Below are 20,735 nucleotides of genomic sequence, written 5' to 3' on the forward strand. Positions count from 1 at the left end.
CCTTACAGCTTAAGGGCTCCACTTCCGTGCAGTAATAAAAATACATTCACTGGCTAAAGGGCTCTTGCTTGACAAGTCGCTGATGCAATCATAGGCACGGCCGCTGGATGGAAGCGCACTGGGTGCGGCCTGCTGCGTCGCGCCGCCGTCAATGGGCAAGCGCGTCCTTGGGGAGTTTACAGTTGCACCCGCTATTTCTGCTGAGGGCGCCACTGTTCGGGGACACGCCTCCGCCGGGGTCGCCGGCTCTGAGCGCGCGGTTTGCTTCCTTCTGCACGCGTTCGCCTCATGTCTGCGTGGTAAACGCACATTTTTTCTGTGCGCGTGTGCAAGCACGTTAACGTTGAGACGGGATGCGTTTGTTTTTTAAGGCAAAGGCCGTTCTAGGCTCATGGGGCGAAAATCCTTGGGCAGAAGCTGTGCCTATAATCTGTGCGTCGCATCTGTGCACTGGTGTGTCAGTCGCAAGAGCGGACGTGCCAAAAGGGAGATTAAGAATGAAAATGATTGATGGTAATAGGTAATCAATAAAAGTTATAAATAGACATTGATAGAGGTAATGACTAATGCTATTTACTAATAATGGGTAATAATCACTAAAATGATTTGTAATGGTCAGTATATCAAATACGACATGTAATGACCGCAGTTGATTAGAAATGAGTAAAAGTGCTTAGCAATTTGCGGTAATGACTATAATAGCTAGGCATGACTCATAATTACTGCTAATGATTACGAAATGACCAGTAAGTGAAACGACGACATGTAATGACCACTGCTGATTCTAAATGAGTAACCTGCTCAGTTATGAGTGGTAGGTGCTACAATGACTACGCAGGCAGACTCATCATGACTGGGAAACGACCAATATATGAAACGACGACTTCAAATGACGAACTGTGGCAAACGATGAGAGGCAAATGATAGGAGAAGGGTAGGCTCCTCTGCTTAAGAGACATATAAGAGACCCTGTAATTTTATCTACTGAGCTCACTTCAGGCAAAGGCAGCCGCGACGAGTAGAAATGAACTCGCTTCCTCTGAAATGAAAGCTGCACTGAGGTTAAAACTTCCAGATGCTGAACTATAATGCCCTATCAGCTGCCATTGAATTTGCTACAAGGGACAGCATATTGGACTTGTTGGTGATTAATTATAGGTTAATAGTACAAACAACATGGCGGGAACAGGAGAAGAGAACCGGACAACTGCGCTAGTTGTGTCGTCCTCTTTTCCTGTGTTCCCTTAATGTTGTTTAACCTATTTAGTTACCAGGGAGCTGGCCAGTGAACTAGGATTTTTAACGATGTGTTGTGAAGCAGATGAACTCGATGAGGTGGCACCAGGAGCTTTTCTCGCAGGTTATGTTGCGAGGACATATCAGAAAAAGGCACGAATGTTTATATATATATATATATATATATATATATATATATATATATATATATATATATATATATATATATATATGTATATATATAGCATACAATTTGTTCTAAATTTTGCCGCGCTAATCTTAGTGGCCTTGCAAGCAAAGGAGGGAACGTCAACCCACCCCGCGCCTACGACCTCTTCTTTAAATAAAGTTTACCTCCTCCTCCTGCTGTGCATATAGCATTTGTTTATGCTCTTGAGACTGTTTGAGCGGATGCGATAAACTGCAAAGCCACGTTCCACAGAAAATCCGGCGCCCGCTCTGTCGGCGCAAAGGCTAAAATACCTCTCTGGTAAGAGGCACTTTTGTTGGTGATATGGCCAGACACCTTTGGCGCAATGAGAACACATCACATGTTCAAAGTGGCAGGAGCTGCAAAACCAGAGAGAGTCAATAAGATGTCAGGGTGAAATGGGAATTGTTGAAAATGGGACCCTTAGATCTCAAGTCAGGCACACTATACTCCAATAGGGCACGTTCGTACGGCTTCGGTAGAGAGGAGCTTTATATAGCTAGTGTAGGGCGCTATTTCATATAACGTGATGGCTTACGGCTGCATTCTAATGATATGCGACAGATGCAGAAATTACGGGATACGGTGAATAAGCAGGTAGGCTCTACAAGGATATTTAAGAACCCCAAGTTTTTTTTATCACTACCAGGTTGTTGCTTAATTTATGCAATATTTGGTAATGGTTTTGAGGCGACATGTCAGTCTAGCAAGCGCCTGTTGCAGGAAATATGCGTCAACTGGACCAGTTACAAGTTAATGAAAAACAAGGACATTGGAGGCATGATGTACCCCGCAAAGGGAAGTAATCAAGCTTTGCCAGCTTACGAGCACCTTCATTAACAGGGTGATGAAGTCTGAAGAGGTCCGGTGAAGTAAGAAGCTGCGTAAATCTTTGATTTCATCATTGTTTTTTCACTGTACACAGTACCTGCAGCTAATCAATGAAAACAATGATCGTTCCCATGCTGAGGCGTTATGCAAGATATCGTTAAGTTGCTGCACCCACTGCTAGCGAGCTGGGCTGGAAATGTGAACTCAACAGTTAAGCGACGTTTATGGCTATGGAATAAACCTCTCTGAAGAAAGGTTTTCCATCTACGATTGGTAATTTTCTTCCTTTTTTGTGTGGCCATTTAATAAGCATACTCGGCTGCTCGCTGAATCTCGGCTGCAGTGGCGCTCTGAAGCGTGAACATTCTTGTGATCGCAGCTAAGAGTTTCATAACAGGAACACTCGATGCGCATTCTTTCATTGAAAATTACAAACCAGCAAAATTGTATGGGTTTGCGAGCAACCAATAAAAATAGTAATAAAAACTTTCGGCGCATATGCATATCACCTTGAGGCAGACCGGCTCTATGAAGCGCGCTTAGTTCGGTCATGCAAAAGGCGGAAAGCCATGACGGATAGCATTCTGGCGTACAAAGATTAAGGTCTCCAATTGAGTCGAATATCCCAGGTTATTATCTAGATTTAACCTAATAACCATCTTCATATTTTCACCGTAAAATTTGTCAGCATGATATAGAAAGGTTGGTTACATGTCGCATTTTCACAGAGGTTGCTCACAGTAGGACAGTATATTTTTTTGGATAGCGCTGTCAGCTTAGAAAAGGTTGACATTAATTTGTGTATAAAATCTGTATGCAAGAATGAGTAAATAATATGAAAATGACACACGGAATTCGCGACATAGTTAAGTGGTTATGCATTAGGCTACCATGGCAGCTGAACAGCTTCGAATTATTCACAGCCAGGTGACATTCTCGTGTGACAAAGAACTTGATCCGAATGCAAATCACAGTAACGCGAGCTCTCCAATCAAGTGGCCTTGAACCACCGTCAAATTAAGTTTTTCGGGGTACACTCCAGTATACATCCTTGCCGAGCAAGCACTAAGTGCTGACAAGGTCACCTAGACATGACAGTATATACTAATTCGTCTTGCCAAATTATGTGAAGCGGAGCTCTTATATCCTTAAAATAAAAGGCTTCTACCACGCCGACGCCTCCCTGAAAGCGCAGCCAGGCGCAGCTCTCCGCGCGCGGCTGTCCCCGAACTGTGTAGCCGCGGCGGCGGCGACGGGAAGTAGGCGCCGCCCGCCGGTTTCAGGTGACGTAGCAGGCCGCGCCTAGTGAGCTTCCATCGAGCGGCCGTGTCAGCACTTAGTGCTTGCTCGGCAACGATGTATACTGGAGTGTACCCCGAAAAACCTAATTTGACGCTGGTTCAAGGCCACTCGATTGGAGAGCTCGCATTACTGTGATTTGCATTCGGATCAAGTTCTTTGTCACACGAGAATGTCACCTGGCTGTGAATAATTCGAAGCTGTTCAGCTGCCATGGTAGCCTAATGCATAACCACTTAACTATGTCGCGAATTCCGTGTGTTATTTTCATATTATTTACTCATTCTTGCATACAGATTTTATACACAAATTAATGTCAACCTGTTCTAAGCTGACAGCGCTATCCAATAAAAATATACTGTCGTACTGTGAGCAACCTCTGTGAAAATGCGACATGTAACCAACCTTTCTATATCATTCTGACAAACTTTACGGTGAAAATATGAAGATGGTTATTAGGTTAAATCTAGATAATAACCTGGGATATTCGACTCAGTTGGAGACCTTAATCTTTGTACGCCAGAATGCTATCCGTCATGGCTTTCCGCTTTTTGCATGACCGAACTAAGCGCGCTTCATAGAGCCGGTCTGCCTCAAGGTGATATGAATAATCGCCGAAGGTTTTTATTACTATTTTTATTGGTTGCTCGCAAACCCATACAATTTTGCTGGTTTGTAATTTTCAATGAAAGAATGCGCATCGAGTGTTCTTGTTATTAAACTCTTAGCTGCGATCACAAGAATTTTCGCGCTTCAGAGCGCCACTGCAGCCGAGATTCAGCGAGCAGCCGAGTACGCTTATTAAATGGCCACACAAAAGAGGAAGAAAATTACCAATCGTAGATGGAAAACCTTTCTTCAGAGAGGTTTATTCCATAGCCATAAACGTCGCTTAACTGTTGAGTTCACATTTCCAGCCCAGCTCGCTAGCAGTGGGTGCAGCAACTTAACGATATCTTGCATAACGCCTCAGCATGGGAACGATCATTGTTTTCATTGATTAGCTGCAGGTACTGTGTACAGTGAAAAAACAATGATGAAATCAAAGATTTACGCAGCTTGTTACTTCACCGGACCTCTTCAGACTTCATCTTCCTGTTAATGACGGTGCTCGTAAGCTGGCAAAGCTTGATTACTTCCCTTTGAGGGGTACATCATGCCTCCATTGTCCTTGTTTTTCATTAACTTGTAACTGGTCCAGTTGACACATATTTCCTGCAACAGGCGCTTGCTAGACTGACATGTCGCCTCAAAACCATTACCAAATATTGCATAAATTAAGCAACAACCTGGTAGTGATAAAAAAAACTTGGGGTTCTTAAATCTCCTTGTAGAGCCTACCTGCTTATTCACCGTATCCCGTAATTTCTGCATCTGTCGCATATCATTAGAATGCAGCCTTAAGCCATCACATTATATGAAATAGCGCCCTACACTAGCTATTAAAGCTCCTCTCTGCCGAAGCCGTACGAACGTGCCCTATAGGAGTATAGTGTGCCTGACTTGAGATCTAAGGGTCCCATTTTCAATAATTCCCATTTCACCATGGCATCGTATTGACTCTCTCTGGTTTTGCAGCTCCTGCCACTTTGAACATGTCATGTGTTCTCATTGCGCCAAAGGTGTCTGGCCATATCACCAACAAAAGTGCCTCTTACCACAGAGGTATTTTAGCCTTTCCGCCGACAGAGCAGGCGCCGGATTTTCTGTGGAACGTGGCTTTGCAGTTTATCGCATCAACTCAAACAGTCTCAAGAGCATAAACAAATGCTATATGCACAGGAGGAGGAGGAGGTAAACTTTATTTAAAGAAGAGGTCGTAGGCGCGGGGTTGGTTGACGTTCCCTCCTTTGCTTGCAAGGCCACTCAGATTAGCGCGGCAAAATTTAGAACAAATTGTATGCTATATATATATATATATATATATATATATATATATATATATATAAACATTCGTGCCTTTTTCTGATATGTCCTCGCAACATAACCTGCGAGAAAAGCTCCTGGTGCCACCTCATCGAGTTCATCTGCTTCACAACACGTCGTTAAAAATCCTGGTTCACTGGCCAGCTCCCTGGTAACTAAATAGGTTAAACAACATTAAGGGAACACAGGAAAAGAGGACGACACAACTAGCGCAGTTGTCCCGTCCTCTTCTCCTGTTCCCGCCATGTTGTTTGTACTGTTAACCTATAATTAATCACCAACAAGTCCAATATGCTGTCTCTTGTAGCAAATTCAATGGCAGCTGATAGGACATTATGGTTCAGCATCTGGAAGTTTTCACCTCAGCGCAGCTTTCATTTCAGAGAAGCGAGTGCATTTCCACTCGTCGCGGCTGCCTTTGCCTGAAGCGAGCTCAGTAGATAAAATTACAGGGTCTCTTAGATGTCTCTTAAGCAGAGGAGCCTACCCTTCTCCTATCATTTGCCTCTCATCGTTTGCCACGGTTCGTCATTTGAAGTCGTCGTTTCATATATTGGTCGTTTCCCAGTCATGATGAGTCTGCCTGCGTAGTCTTTGTAGCCCCTACCACTCATAACTGAGCAGGTTACTCATTTAGAATCAGCAGTGGTCATTACATGTCGTCGTTTCACTTACTGGTCATTTCGTAATCATTAGCAGTAATTATGAGTCATGCCTAGCTATTATAGTCATTACCGCATATTGCTAAGCACTTTTACTCATTTCTAATCAACTGCGGTCATTACATGTCGTATTTGATATACTGACCATTACAAATCATTTTAGTGATTATTACCCATTATTAGTAATTGGCATTAGTCATTACCTCTATCAATGTCTATTTATAACTTTTATTGATTACCTATTACCATCAATCATTTTCATTCTTAATCTCCCTTTTGGCGCGTCCGCTCTTGCGACTGACACACCAGTGCACAGATGCGACGCACAGATTATAGGCACAGCTTCTGCCCAAGGATTTTCGCTCCATGAGCCTAGAACGGCCTTTGCCTTAAAAAACAAACGCATCCCTTCTCAACGTTAACGTGCTTGCACACGCGCACAGAAAAAAAGTGCGTTTACCACGCAGACATGAGGCGAACGCGTCCAGAAGGAAGCAAACCACGCGCTCAGAGCCGGCGACCCCGGCGGAGGCGTGTCCCCGAACAGTGGCGCCCTCAGCAGAAATAGCGGGCGCAACTGTAAACTCCCCAAGGACGCGCTTGCCCATTGACGGCGGCGCGACGCAGCAGGCCGCACCCAGTGCGCTTCCATCCAGCGGCCGTGGTGCTGACATGGTCACCTAGACATTACAGTATATACTAATTCGTCTTGCCAAATTATGTGAAGCGGAGCTCTTATATCCTTAAAATAAAAGACTTCTACCACGCCGACGCCTCCCTGAAAACGCAGCCAGGCGCAGCTCTCTGCGCGCGGCTGTCCCCGAACGGTGGCGCCGCGGCGGCAGCGACGGGAAGTAGGCGCCGCCCGCCGGTTTCGGGCGACGTAGCAGGCCGCACCTAGTGCGCTTCCATCGAGCGGCCGTGTCATAGGTATCTGCCTGAGTTATGCAAATGACGGCATTTATCGTACATGCTCTTTACGATAGTAAATTTTGGCAAAGCAGCTATGGACGCCGTGAGAAAGAAATTGTAATTAATCATTATATACGACACCTGCATGGATCAATTTGAATAAAGCGGATAAAATCCTCAACCAAGTTGTGGTCTAAATTATAAAATAGAACTTACTGCTGGAGGGGATTTGTACTATATTAATGTAACGGACACCGAACCTAATGTTAAATGAACGACCAGAATACTTTTCGAAAGCGGGAACACACCATGGTCGTAATCGACGAAGCGACCTGAAAAGAGACGTATTTGCATTGTCTCACCGGAGAAAAACGTGGATGGAAGACTTCGTCTAGATGCAAAAAAATGTGCCGGTCAGAAGATCGGGATGGGCATGGTCGCACCTGTTAAATGCATTTTTGAAGACGTTGGATGCTTATATAGGTGTTGACGAGGATGATGAAGGATCGATTTAGTTTCTAGAAAGACGCAAGGATGCACCGAAAGACGAGTTCGACCGTTAGGAGCCCACGTCGCCACGAAGGAGGGCGCATAAGCCCAGAACTACCATTGTACTGGGGTAGCAACAGTGCTTCCTATCCAGGTGCGTAGTGAAGTAGCATTGAGCTGACGATGAAACCGCTCGACTATGCCATCGGCCAAATATTGGTAAGCTGTCGTACGGCAGCTCCTAAAGCAATCAGATTGCTGAGCGAAGGGAGAAGGGTTTGATTAAATTGCCGGCCCATTATCTACTGTAACAATACTCTGACAACCAAAGCTGGAAACTCACGTTCAAACAAAGTTTTGACAGTCGTTGCGGTAGCGATGCCCGGAATTTTTCCCGCTTCAGCCCGACGGGTGACACGGCACAGCAAGACTCCCGACGAATCTTTCCATCCACCTGGCTGTCGCTTCTACCACATATGTCTCGAATTGGTTGGTCCGCTGCCACCATCTGCCGAGCGCCGATACTTTCTCATGTTTGACCGGTTCACAGTGAAGGTTTCTGCCGCGTTCATTTTACAAATTATAATGGTCTGGTTGTCACCCGTTAATAATCGGAGGTTATTAACGATGCCTCCTGAAGGGTGCGCACACTCCCAGACATGCTTAAACTGAGGGGGTTAGCTGTTCCGGTTGCTAAGGAGATGCCCTCGACTTGCGTGGCAAGCTCAGCCGGAACTCAACTACTTTGTATTAACAGAAAGGTGTGGCCGTTTGGTGCCCAGCTTTCGCCGGCTCAAGCCACAGTAAGTGTCAGAGTCAGAAGTAACCAAGAAATCAAACTTTATACACAGTAAGAGAAGATACAGAGGAATACACACGATAACTTAAAATTTACAGACGCGACATTCACAGAAAACAAACGCTAAGCATGCAAATAGAGCGGTATTCAATAACACACAGGCTTACAATACAGAACAACACACGAGAGAATCAAATAAACAAACACCAAATTGTTCACTGGGCACTGTTGCAAATCGATGCGTCGAGAGTCACGATGTAGCCGCCAAGTAAGACGAGCGCCGCTCCCTCGCAGGTCTGTGGGCTTGCCAGCAGCGGGTGGTCTCCGGGAGTCCAGCTGAAGCACTCGTGAACACGCCGCAAAAACATTGACTGACTACAAAAGCGACGCGGCCTCCATAAATAGGGCGCTGTGTCTCTGCTAAGACGGGCCATGGCTAACGCGCTCACACATTTAGCTTCGCTTGTTGAAGCGCTCCCCTTTGCTCCCGTCCAGCCTCGCGTCGTCACTGGTCAGATGCCGTTGAGCACTCTAGATTATACGGGCATATTACGGCTGGCTGAATCACCGTCATTGCCAAGCGATGTGAAAGATGATGACGCCAAGGCGTACAAGGCTACGCGCTCTCTCGCGCGGAGTAGGAGGCGTTTCTCGAATGTTGTCGAAACTTCTATACGGCGCCGCGAGGGCTTCCCGCCGCGCCGGCTTAATAAAAATGTGCGACGATTTCGAGACACTGCCCATCCCTTAAGGAATATTACCCTACAATATTCTCAATACACACGAATATCGCGCGCGCATGCATGCGCTCAAAAACTTCACGGGTAAATGTCCACACCACAGCAAGCACATTGATGATCGACATAAGCGTCAGGAACTCAACTGAATTTTCACCACAAATCACAGTGACATGCCAGTCATAAACATGACACTTACCTCCAGATACATTCAACATATGCAGCTCTTTGGCAACACTGCGACGCACTTTTACAACAAGAGTCGCACAAACTGAACCATGAAAAGTTTCAAGTCCAGATCATTGCACTTTGATTCACACCACACGCGTCGTAAGGCCCAGCGTACAATATACATGAAATACAGTGTTTTCACAGTTCCTCATTCGTGGGTTCCAGTCCGAACCTAAATCATTTTTCCGGGCGTTATGACAACTTGCTAACGGTGCGTGAAGCGCTTCTGTCTGTCAGGGATATCTCTTCGCTCTAGGTTCTAGCAATTGAGGTGTTTCCATTTTCCTAGATCGGGCTACTGCATTTTCCTTAAGGTATGACCGATAGTCACAGAAGAATTTATGTCGTTCGTTCCTTTTCAGAAGGTTCTTTAAACCCTTCCTGTTATGTAGTTAGGCGTAGAGACGACCAGGAGGCGTACTTGAAGGTGATGATGGTAGAGCATATATTTACAGCACGACATATATATACAGAGAGTAAAACTGGAAGTTCAAATGAATATACAAAAAACAACACTGCGCTACTTTACTCTTCGACCTAACTAGTTAGAGCCTAAGCAGAACAGCCGCGTTACATGCCTGCGCATGGAGTCCCAGCTCAGACTGGACTTCACTCTCTTGGATCACCTCTCATTTTACACCTTCACAAAACAAAGAAATAGGGGCGGTCATTTTCAGAGGCCAGGTGCACACATCAACTGTCCAATAAGGAAATATGCTAAAAGGGCACAGCCCCATGGGTTGGCCTTAGCCTCTAACCCAGGGCCCCACTAGCAATACAAATTACAACAAACAAAGCACAGCGAAACTCTATTCCCAGTGAGGGTGTCGATCCCCCGCCTCTCGGGAGACTTTCTTCCCACTTGTCTCCCACACACCGCCGCCTCATCCACGCTGCCGCTGATGGCTGAATCCTTTCCACAGTGCACTGCCCCGCGCCACCCCTGTTTACCACTACGAGCAACGACATGGAAAGGGAAAGATCAGCCTGCCATTCTGCAGGCCTGGCACTGCATTAAAGGGGAGCTTCCAGCTTTCCCGCTCTGAGCACAATACCCGAGTGAACTCCTGAATGCTTCTTCGGGCGCTCTTTTGTCGCATCTGCAAACAGGATAAACTTCCTTTCGCACTGCTCAAAGTCGCAGTGTAAAAAAAAAGGCCGAATGGTCATTTGGGTGCTCGCTACCGGCCAGTACGAAGGGTGCCATACATGCGAACACCCGGCAGCACGTTTCGCTACGCATGTTCCCATGAATGACCTTCCGGCTAAAACGGTCCCGCAAATCCGGCGCCGACAGCCTGGTCGGCTCTCCCCACCCGCGGCACGCTTGTAGAAGGGGGACCGCTTCTACAATACCAGAAGCAGACAGGCGGGTGGCGGCGCCGTGCAGAGACGCGCACCTGCAAGTGATTATCCTCGGGCGCGGCCCTAAAGTCACCTTTCAAATCCCACAACCAATGTGTGCCGGTAAATTCCCCTACAATTAGTAGCGCCGACGGATACGCGGGATACTGCGCCAACGCGCACAGAGCCGCAAATAGCACCACTGTAGTGGCGTTCTTTCCTAGGCACCGAATTCCTTCCGCCAAGGATTGAATATTCCCAGTAACGCCCCCATAAGAAGGAGAAACACTTTTGCTACCTGCATCAAATCTGCCTAGTCGTTCCCGACACAGCTTCCTGTGTCGTACTTTTCTTTTGGGTTTTCTCCTGAGGTGTTTCCTTTTCCATATTTTTTTCTCGTGGCCTTTCATCCGGCTTCTCAGGGCCTTGCTTTCCTCGCTTTCTTTTTTTTTTCTTTTTTGGTTTATTGCAGCGCACAGGCGCGCAATTTCGATCTGGGTCATCAGGCAATTTTGCCGCTTCGATGTTACCCAACACCAAATCATAGATAGGGCGTTCCATGCTGAGCGCATTCAGTTTTCCGTTGTAGTTTGGCGTGTCCACTTACAAACTAACCTCTGGTAGCAGCTGCATTGAGCCATCAGTTAGCCTCACAAGGCTTTTCTCACCAGTCTGATCGCTCTCATGAACTAAGCTTCGTTTAACAATAACGACAATGCTACCGTGTCTCGTAGCGCAGAAACTGATTTATCTCCTATTGTCCCCCTCGAATCCGGCATGCGATTCATCGCAGATCCAGGCTGTGCATGCACTACGGTGTTCACCGCCCGGATTTTATTGCCCCTATTTCGATCAAAAACATCCGCTGGAAGAAGTGGAGGTTTCCGAACGTCTGAAGCTAGCGCTCTTCCACTTTTCTGGATTTTATATCGCTGTGAGCTATTTGTGATCTCGACATTTTTCGGGATGGCGGGCGCACGACCCCTGCGCCCACCCGCCACCATCGAACAGGCTACAGAGTACTCGACGGGTCACCTTGACGTCGCGGACGTGGAGCTTCCAGACTCGGCAGATGACTCCACCGTGACTGAGATGGATTCCGACAACAGCTACACGCCTGTAAGTCGCGCCGCCTGAAAAGGAAGCTGCGCCGAACATCAGTAATGAGCGAGACACCAAAGAAGAATGCTGAAAAGCAAGGAATCTTTTCCGTGGTCTTCGTACCAACAACGGCAAAGGCTAATCTGAATGTGATAAACAGACAGCACCTGACGCAGTTTTTCGACCAGCTGGTTTCCGGTGAAGTTGACGAAGTCAGAAATAATCCCTTGAAGAATGTCCTGACCGTGGATGTCAAATTCCAGACTACAGTGGACAAGCTGAAAGGAATTGGTGCGCTAGGCAACATACCGGTCCGTTCCTTTCTTGCACATGGGAAAAAGACTACTGCAGGTGTAATCACCGACGTTGACCCCGAGATAAGTGAAAGCGATCTCTGCACGCTGATCAAATCTACGGCACGCATTGTGGATGTTCATCGATTCGGCCGCTCAAAGTGCGTTAAATTAGTCTTTGAAACTGAATCCCTCCCATCCCACGTTAAAGTGGGCTATGTGAGACGCCCAGTTCGGATGTATATTCCAAGACCTGTTCAGTGCCACAAATGCCACAAGATCGGACATGTGAGCGCCGTTTGTCGAAACGAGGTATCCTGCCGTCGATGCGGCGGTACGCATCCTCATGACGCATGCGAGACGGAGACTGTCAAGTGTGCGAACTGCTCGGGTGCCCATGAATCGACGGCTAAGGACTGTCCTAAAATTCGGGATGAAAAACGTATACTAAAAAAGATGGTGAGAGATAACTCGACTCATCAAGAAGCGGCCGCGTCTATTCGTCGTCGCAAGCACCGTTCCCAACACCGACACAAGGAATCGGAAGGCAAGCCTAGCCTGGATAAGTCAACTTCAGAGCTAACGTCAGCTCAGGTGCCACAACAGATTGAGTCTAATCCCGTTAAGAGTACTCTTGCTGTAATGTCGCAGACAGTGTCACAGGCCAAGGATCAGACAGAGGCTGTTGTATTACCTACCGCCTCTGATGCTGAGTGGCCAGCTCTACCATCAAAGGCCAACGCCAGGCCTAATCCCAGTTTGGTTGCCATACGTACGGAAAATTCCGACAACCCCGACAGCCAGCAGGTAAAAGAAATGCTGAAACAGCTGGTTCGTTCAATGCGGGTGGTGCTCTCCAGCATCAACACGCAAACAGCAAAGTTTGCTGTTCAGTTTTTGGACGCATTTGAGCCGCTCTTGGCGGCATTGCAATAATTCACAATGGCGCAACAAACTAACCGCACCTCTGTGACGATGCACTTGCGCCGCAGTGTTGTGATGCAATGGAATGCCCGAGGCCTGCGTGGTCGGCTGAGTGACTTCCGACAGCGGGTACAGAAGTACCGCTTTCCTGTGATTGTGATCTGTGAGCCCAACATGCCGGCTGCTTTCCGCCTTTCTGGATATGTTCTGCTATGGTCTAGAGAAGCAAACGAAACAAGCAAAGTGCTGGTATGTGTACGCCAAGACATTGCGCACGTCCGCCATGCTCTGCAGCCCCACAACACGAACCACTACATTTGTTTGACGTTAACCCTGAAAGGACGAGTATGTTCTGTAATTGGCGCTTATATTCCACCGAGGGATGGCTTGGACAAGTCATATCTATATTCAACAATCCAGTGTTGTCCAGCTCCTCGTATTATTGTGGGGGACTTTAATGCTCACCACCCTCAGTGGGGTAGTGCAATAATGAGCAATAGAGGAAGAGACCTGGCAGACTTTATGCATACGCAAGATCTCGTCAATATAAACGACGGCTCACCGACGTTTCTACGCGGAACAACCTACAGCAGCTGCTTGGATGTGGCGTTTGTTTCCAGAAACCTCCATCCCTCCGTTTCTTGGTGTAGTGATGTGGAAACACATGGGAGTGATCACATACCAACGTACATATGCATTAAGTGGTTTGCACCTGCCACTTCACCTCGTGTGCGATACACAATACACGCCTTTAGGGCAGCGGTGGAGACTTCTAGCGTGGACCTCCAGTCACCATCTCTAATAGAGGAACTCATTACTTCCTCTCTCAGTGAGAACACTCGCTATGTTAGTGTGCCGGTGTCAGTGTCCAGCATCGACGTGGAATTCGAGCGGCTTCGCGCGATCCGTCGGCGGGCTGAAAGGAAGTACAGAAGAACGAAATCCGCGCAACATCTCGCACTTTCTCGCCGAGCTAAACGACAAGTTTTGCGTCACCTGGAGAGGTTAGGACGACAACGTTGGAGACAGTTCTGCTCATCACTGGATCCCCGTAAGCCCCTGTCGCGTATCTGGCATGTTGCGAGAAGCTTGCACACACCTCCGCGAGAAAGGCACCCTTTTCGTGCCCTGGCCCTTTACCAACGCCGCAATGAAGTTGACGTAGCTGAAGATTTTTGTAAAATGGTTGTGGGCACAAACCAGGCACAGTTACCAATTTCAGAGGTTCTTGCACCACTTTCGCCGAATGATCAATACGACGTGCCCTTTACAATAGCTGAATTAGACGCCGCTCTTGCTTCTTGTCGGCATTCATCTGCACCTGGCCCTGACGGGATTACTTATTCAACCTTACCGAACCTAGGCAAGGATGGTAGAACTGCATTACTTAATTATTTCAATGATATATGGGCTTCTAGTACTGTTCCTGAACACTGGAAAATTAGCCGCCTGGTTGCTCTTTTGAAGCCTGGAAAGCCTCCTCTCGAACTTACCTCATACCGGCCAGTTGCCCTAGCAAGCTGTGTTGGAAAAGTTATGGAGCGCATGGTGCTGGCAAGACTTGAGTGGTATCTAGAGAGTAATGATCTTTATCCGAATATGATGACTGGATTTCGCCGCGGGCGCTCTTCCATTGACAGCGTCATCGACCTTGTGGCGACAGTAGAACACGAAAAGCGTCACCGTCGACTAGTAGCTGCTGCATTTTTAGATATAAATGGAGCTTACGACAACGTCGTCCATGAAGCAATTCTTGATGGACTTGACGACGTGGGAGTTGGTGGCCGGCTGTACTTGTGGATTGTAAGCTATCTCAGCGGCCGCTCTGTTTACATGACTACGCCTGAAGGAGATACTACTCACTTTCAGGTCGGTCGTGGAGTTCCACAGGGAGGCGTTCTCAGCCCAACTTTATTTAACGTTGCGCTAATCGGCCTGGTGAGTGAACTGCCAACTAACATCCACATAAGTGCATATGCTGACGACATCTGCATCTGGGCCTCTGGTTCGACGCGCCCACAACTACGTGCGAGACTGCAACGAGCTGTGTCATCAACATCGATGTACTTACGGCGTCAAGGTTTATTTTTAGCGGCAGAAAAGTGTGCAGTGATCGCGTTTACGGGAAAATGTGTCAGCCGCTACCCGATTACCCTTCATGAAGTCGTAATACCATACATCTCCAGGCACAGATTCTTGGGAGTAATTATTGACCACCGACTATCTTGGTCGAAACCTATTGCTATGGTGAAGAGGAGGCTAATTAATTTTTGCCATGCACTTCGTTACATAGCTGGCATCAAATGGGGTCCAACTGAGCGCTCCTTAATACGGCTTTACGAGGCTCTGTTTGTTGGCTACACCCGGTACAGTCTCCCAGTACTCTCTAGTATGAGCGTTTCCTGCTTGCGGACTTTAGAGAGCGTGCAAGCGCAGGCACTGAAAATATGCCTTGGACTGCCCAGATGCACCTCTAACAAAGGCACAATTGCAGAGGCACACGCTCGCCCAATGTCCATATACTTGTGACACGAACCACTTCGTGTATATTTACGAGCACTTACAAGACTCCGTTTTCACCCACTCAGCAAGATTCTGGATGACAGGCCGGACTGCAGTTTTACAAGTGCACTCCGCTGCCATCAGTCGCAAGTACCGACAGGATATGCCCTCCCATATCGTCCCACCCAACCACCATGGACGATGGATAAACCTTTGGTGCACCTTCGTGTTCCCGGGATACTAAAGAAATTAATGGTACCAATTAGTGGACTCAAACAACTTACTCTGGCACACATCTGGTCAGAATATCCCAGTTATATTCACGTATACACCGATGGATCTGTGTCAGCACAGGCATCCTCTGCAGCTGTGGTCATACCAGCTCAGAAAACGACTCTGCATTTCCTTTTGGGACATACCTCTACATCAACCGCTGCCGAACTTGTAGCCATTCGGGAATCTATTCGCTATATATGTGGGGAACCACCTCAAAAATGGTGTATATTCACGGACTCGAAGACTGCATTACAAATTTTGGAAAACTCCTTACGCCACACTGCCTATCAGTCCCTGGCACTAAACATTATGGAGCTCATCACATCTGCCCAGCTGCAAGGCCACATGATAATGTTTCAGTGGATTCCTGCCCACTGCGGCCTCCATGGGAATGAGCAGGCCGATGTTGAAGCGAAAAGCGCACTCATCAATGGCTTCCAAACAGCTGTGCCTTTTTCAAGAGCAGATACGACGTGGCTTCTAAAGAGTTATATGAATATTGCTACAGCAGCTTACTGGGCCCAACCAGACGCCCGACACATCCGTCTAAGAAGGCTCGATCGAACATTTAAATTTAATGTTCCGCGTGATATTCCGCGTCATCAGACATGCTTGATACATCAACTTCGTTTAAACGTGGCTTTCACGCGCAAGTACTTACATTTAATTGGACAGATGGACTCACCGGAATGTTTAACTTGTGGCATCCCAGAGACTGTGGACCATGTATTATTGGTGTGCCCAGAGTATGCGAACGAAAGAAATGTGCTAGCTGCTTCCTTGAAGCGTTTAGACAAGAGGCCTCTGTCGGAGGAACTGCTGCTGGGCGCTTGGCAGGACAAGGGGAAGGGCTTCCAGGCAGTGCGCGCTCTTTGCCGTTATTTGAGCGCCAGCGGACTTGATTCACGTTTGTAAAGCAAGCTGCTGTGTCTGTATATATATTTCATATGCCTTCTCCCACATCGTCACCCATCATGACCTTCTTTCTTCTCTCCTTCCCCTTCCCCAGTGCAGAGTAGCAGGCCAGATTTGAATTATTCGGGCCAACCTCTCTGCCTTTTCCTTTCAATAAATCCATCTATCTATCTTCTCTGGTTCCTCTTTCTCTAGGCCGAGCACCACGCGGACTTTCTTGCCGTTCTTGAGCTCAGCCATAGCCTCCTTAATACACTCTGCGCATGGCAACTCCGCGCTCCGCGGCCGTCGCCGCCGCTCCTCCTCCGTTGACAAGTTACGCTTCTGGCTGCCGAGAGATGGCGACAGCAACGTAGGGTCACCTTCGCCAGACGAGTGCCGAGTGCGCCTTGTAGCAAAGCGGTCCGGATAGCCACGCGCTGCCACTATCTCGCTGTTTCGTGGACTGTTTTGTAGTGTGCAAGGTCATGCTTCTACTTTTCTCTGCCTACGGGTGCTGCAGGAATACAGCATTGCACCAACTGGTAAGCGCCAGCTTTGCTTTGTTCTTCGGGCGATCGCTGCGTAGTATTAAGCTTGTAAAAGAGGCTTGTAAAAATAGTGGCAGCACTAAGCACTGTTTTTATTAAGCGTCAATACTGCAATAGTAATGTTGGATGCGCACCTGTGCTTTCTGGACTGCAATGCTAATTGCTTCCCTGCCTAGCTCGTCTGCGTAGTGTATTAGATGTGCTCCTGCGAAGATTATTTTTGTTTTTGCAGTATGCTCTAATTACGAAATTTTGTGATAAAATAGAAACACAAGACTTACCTGATGTGAAGATAACTACTTTAAAGTGAATTAAACCAAACCGTGCAAAGCCTATATTAGTTTTCCCTGTCAACTAAATCGTTGTCCCTGTCTAGCATCGGAAACTGCAAAACTCGTACTCAACCACATTAAGGCCTGTGAGAAATAATGACAGCCCCAGTAGTGTGATTATTACGCGTCAGTAAGGTAATAATAATATTAAATCTGCACATGTGTTTCCTGGACTGCGATGCTGGCTGCCTCCCTGGTTAGCTCGTCTGTGTGGTATGTTACATGTGCTCTAGCGCCGTATTTGTTGTTTCGATAACTGAGCAATTCTGTGAAAAAAATAAAAACACGAGCTTTGCCTATTGTGACGATTATTTTGTAGTGATCGAAACAGAAAGATGCAACGCGTATATTTGTCTTTCCTTGTTTCCCAAGTTAAAAAAAAAAAGAAAAACGTTTGTACGACGCACTGAATGATTGAAAGTAACAGCTGATACCAAAATTATTATCTTTACAGATCTCAATGGCGTACTGCGATGCAGTTGTTCCAATCATCTGTAAATCAAGCTGGCTTCTGAAGTGCTATAATGGACAGCAGTCACCGTGACCATTTTTCCCTACTTGTGGCAACTATTCATCACACCACTTCTACATGCTACTCTTGTAGCACAATTGCTGTTGTGAAATGTGTAAATAAATGCTGTCGCCTTTTTTCTTAAGTTTTGTTTTATTGCAGCGTAGACTAGCATTGTACTTTTTCTATTATCATAGGCGCTAGCGGAGCAGTCATCCAGTTTTTTGAGAAATGCGCAATTTCTTGAAACTGCCTGACATAAAGTGTCATATAGCGCTGGTGTTATTGCCTAACAAGTATCATTATCACTTGTTATGCTTAGTGGATGTCGGCCTTATAAGTAAATATGCTGAATATGCACGATTCATGCTTAGGAACAGTTATCCCGCCAGCGAATAACAGCGCCACCGCCCCGCGCCGACGTTCGTACCCGTGCGCCTCGACCCCTATGTCAGTGGCCCCCTCAGCGAGGGGAGCGACCGCGCCGCGCAACTTTTCCTAACGGCGCAGCTCTATTGTTCGCGCGGCGCGTTGACAGGCACAGAGAGTGTAAAGGAAGCTATGGCCCAACAAAGCCATCGGAATCTTCTTCGTCTAGGCGACATTCCGACTCTGATAGAACCCTTGCGCATGCCGCCTGGGGAGCTGCTTTGTCGGCGTCGGGACACGACATCGCTTTGTGGCCCTTCTGTCCGCATGTTTCCCCAAGACACGGATGGATTGTTGGTTGCGAGTTTGCAGCAGTTAGGTGCATAACGGCCTAGTTGACCGCAGTAGTAGCACCTCAGGGGTGATTTCACGGTAGGTTGCACCTGCCGGAATTAGGGCTTTCGAGAGGTTTTCGAATTTACGTTCTTGCTCAAATTTTCTTTAATCTCCCTTAGCTACCAAATACTGGTCTGAGAGATTCATCATTTCGTCCGTATGCGCTTCTCTTTTTTTTTAAATAAAGCGACAGATCAGGGTTACAGCTGCTCAGGAATTGTTCCTTAATTGTTCACGAAGTGCGCCATACTCTAGTTTAATGTTTGATAGTTCAGTCCAGCGGTCAAAATAGGGACTCAATCGCGCAACATACCTTGTTGCCGTTTCGCTATCCAATGGCTTTCCAGTCCTGAACTTCTCACGAAACCCATCCGTAGTGAACCTAAACCTTTTGAGAAATGCAGCTTTCACCTTGACATAGCTGGCTGTATCCTCATGAGGAGGTCTTCCAAATACGATGAATGCTTCGCCACTAAGGCAAGTGATCAAGATGGTAGCACATTCACTGCCTGTCCATTTTGTGTTTATGGCGATTTATTCGAAGCGCAAGAGGAACGCATCGAGATCGTCTCTTCTCTCGTCGTACTTCAGGATAAATTTACTTGCGTCTATCCGCAAGCTGCTATGTCCTTCATTGGGGCTTTGCACTTCAGCTAAACAGCAGTTGTTCCCTGAACTGTGGAGCTTAAGTTTCATAGTAAGTTATTCTTTTTGCCGCTGATATTCCTCTTCTCGCTCCTTTCGAGCCCTCACTCTTCTTCTTCGACTTCCTTTTAAGCTTTCTCCCTTTTCTTTTCTGCTCTAACTCTTTTCTCTTCGCCTTTCTTTCGAGCCATCTCCCGTGATTTTCTCCTCTCTCTTTCTTTCCTCTTCGGCTTCCTTTCAAGCACTCTCTCTTTCTTCCTCGGCTTCCTTTCGAGCCCTCTCTCGTTCGTTTTCTGCTCTCTAATTTTTTTCGTTTTGCCTATTTTTCTCTCTGGCTAACCCATTTTCGCCGTTCGGCACTGGACAACCACATCTGGGTGCCAGCCTCAGTAAGCTCCTTCAGATTCATTTCTGATGCCCGAACAGCTTGGACGCATCCTAAAGTTTGCTTAGCGAACATCGCCTAACCGCTTTAGCGCGGCACTACCTCTCACTATCGCACTGCAGCTACACAGTCTACGACCTCTTCGTAAACTCTTGCAACTCGTTCTCTGTCCTTTTAGCTTGAGTGCACCAAACGTCCTGTCGCGAACGCTAGAATAATTGTCACCGTTAATAATTAGAGGTTATTAACATTGTGCCCCTAATGGTGCTCATACTCCCAGAAGCCCTTAAAGTGAGTGGGGGTAGCTGTTCCGGTTGCTAAGGAGACGCCCTCGACTTGCGTAGCAAGCTCAGCCGGACCTCGACTTCCTTGTAGTGACCCAAGGGGGTGGCTGTTTGGTGCCCAGCTTTCGCCGGCTCAAGCCACAGTAAGAGTCGGAGTCAGAAATAACAAACAAAACAAACTTTATACACAGCAAGAGACGATACAGAGGAACACATACCATCACCTAACATGTAAAAACGAGAGGTTCACAGAACACAAACGCTAGGCATGCAACTAGAGAGGTAAGCAATAACTCAGAGGCTTATATTACAGAACAACACACGAGAGAGTCAAACAAATACCAAATTGTTCGCCGGGCACCGTTCCCGAGGCGTCGCAGACCGACGCCTGGGGAGTCACGATGTGCCCGTAATGTAACACGACCGCCGCTCCCCCGCAGGTCTGTGGGCTTGCAGCAGTGGGTGATCCCCTGCAGTCCAGCTGAAGTACATGCGAACACGTAGCAATAACACTCACTGACTACATAAGCGACGCGGCCTCCATAAATAGGGAGCGCCGCGTCTGTCTGTTCAGACGCGCCAAGGCTAACGCGCA

The sequence above is a fragment of the Amblyomma maculatum genome, chromosome 10 (genome assembly GCF_055883805.1).
Source record: "Amblyomma maculatum isolate TAMU_Amacu chromosome 10, ASM5588380v1, whole genome shotgun sequence".
In the NCBI taxonomy this organism is placed as follows: Eukaryota; Metazoa; Arthropoda; class Arachnida; order Ixodida; family Ixodidae; genus Amblyomma; species Amblyomma maculatum.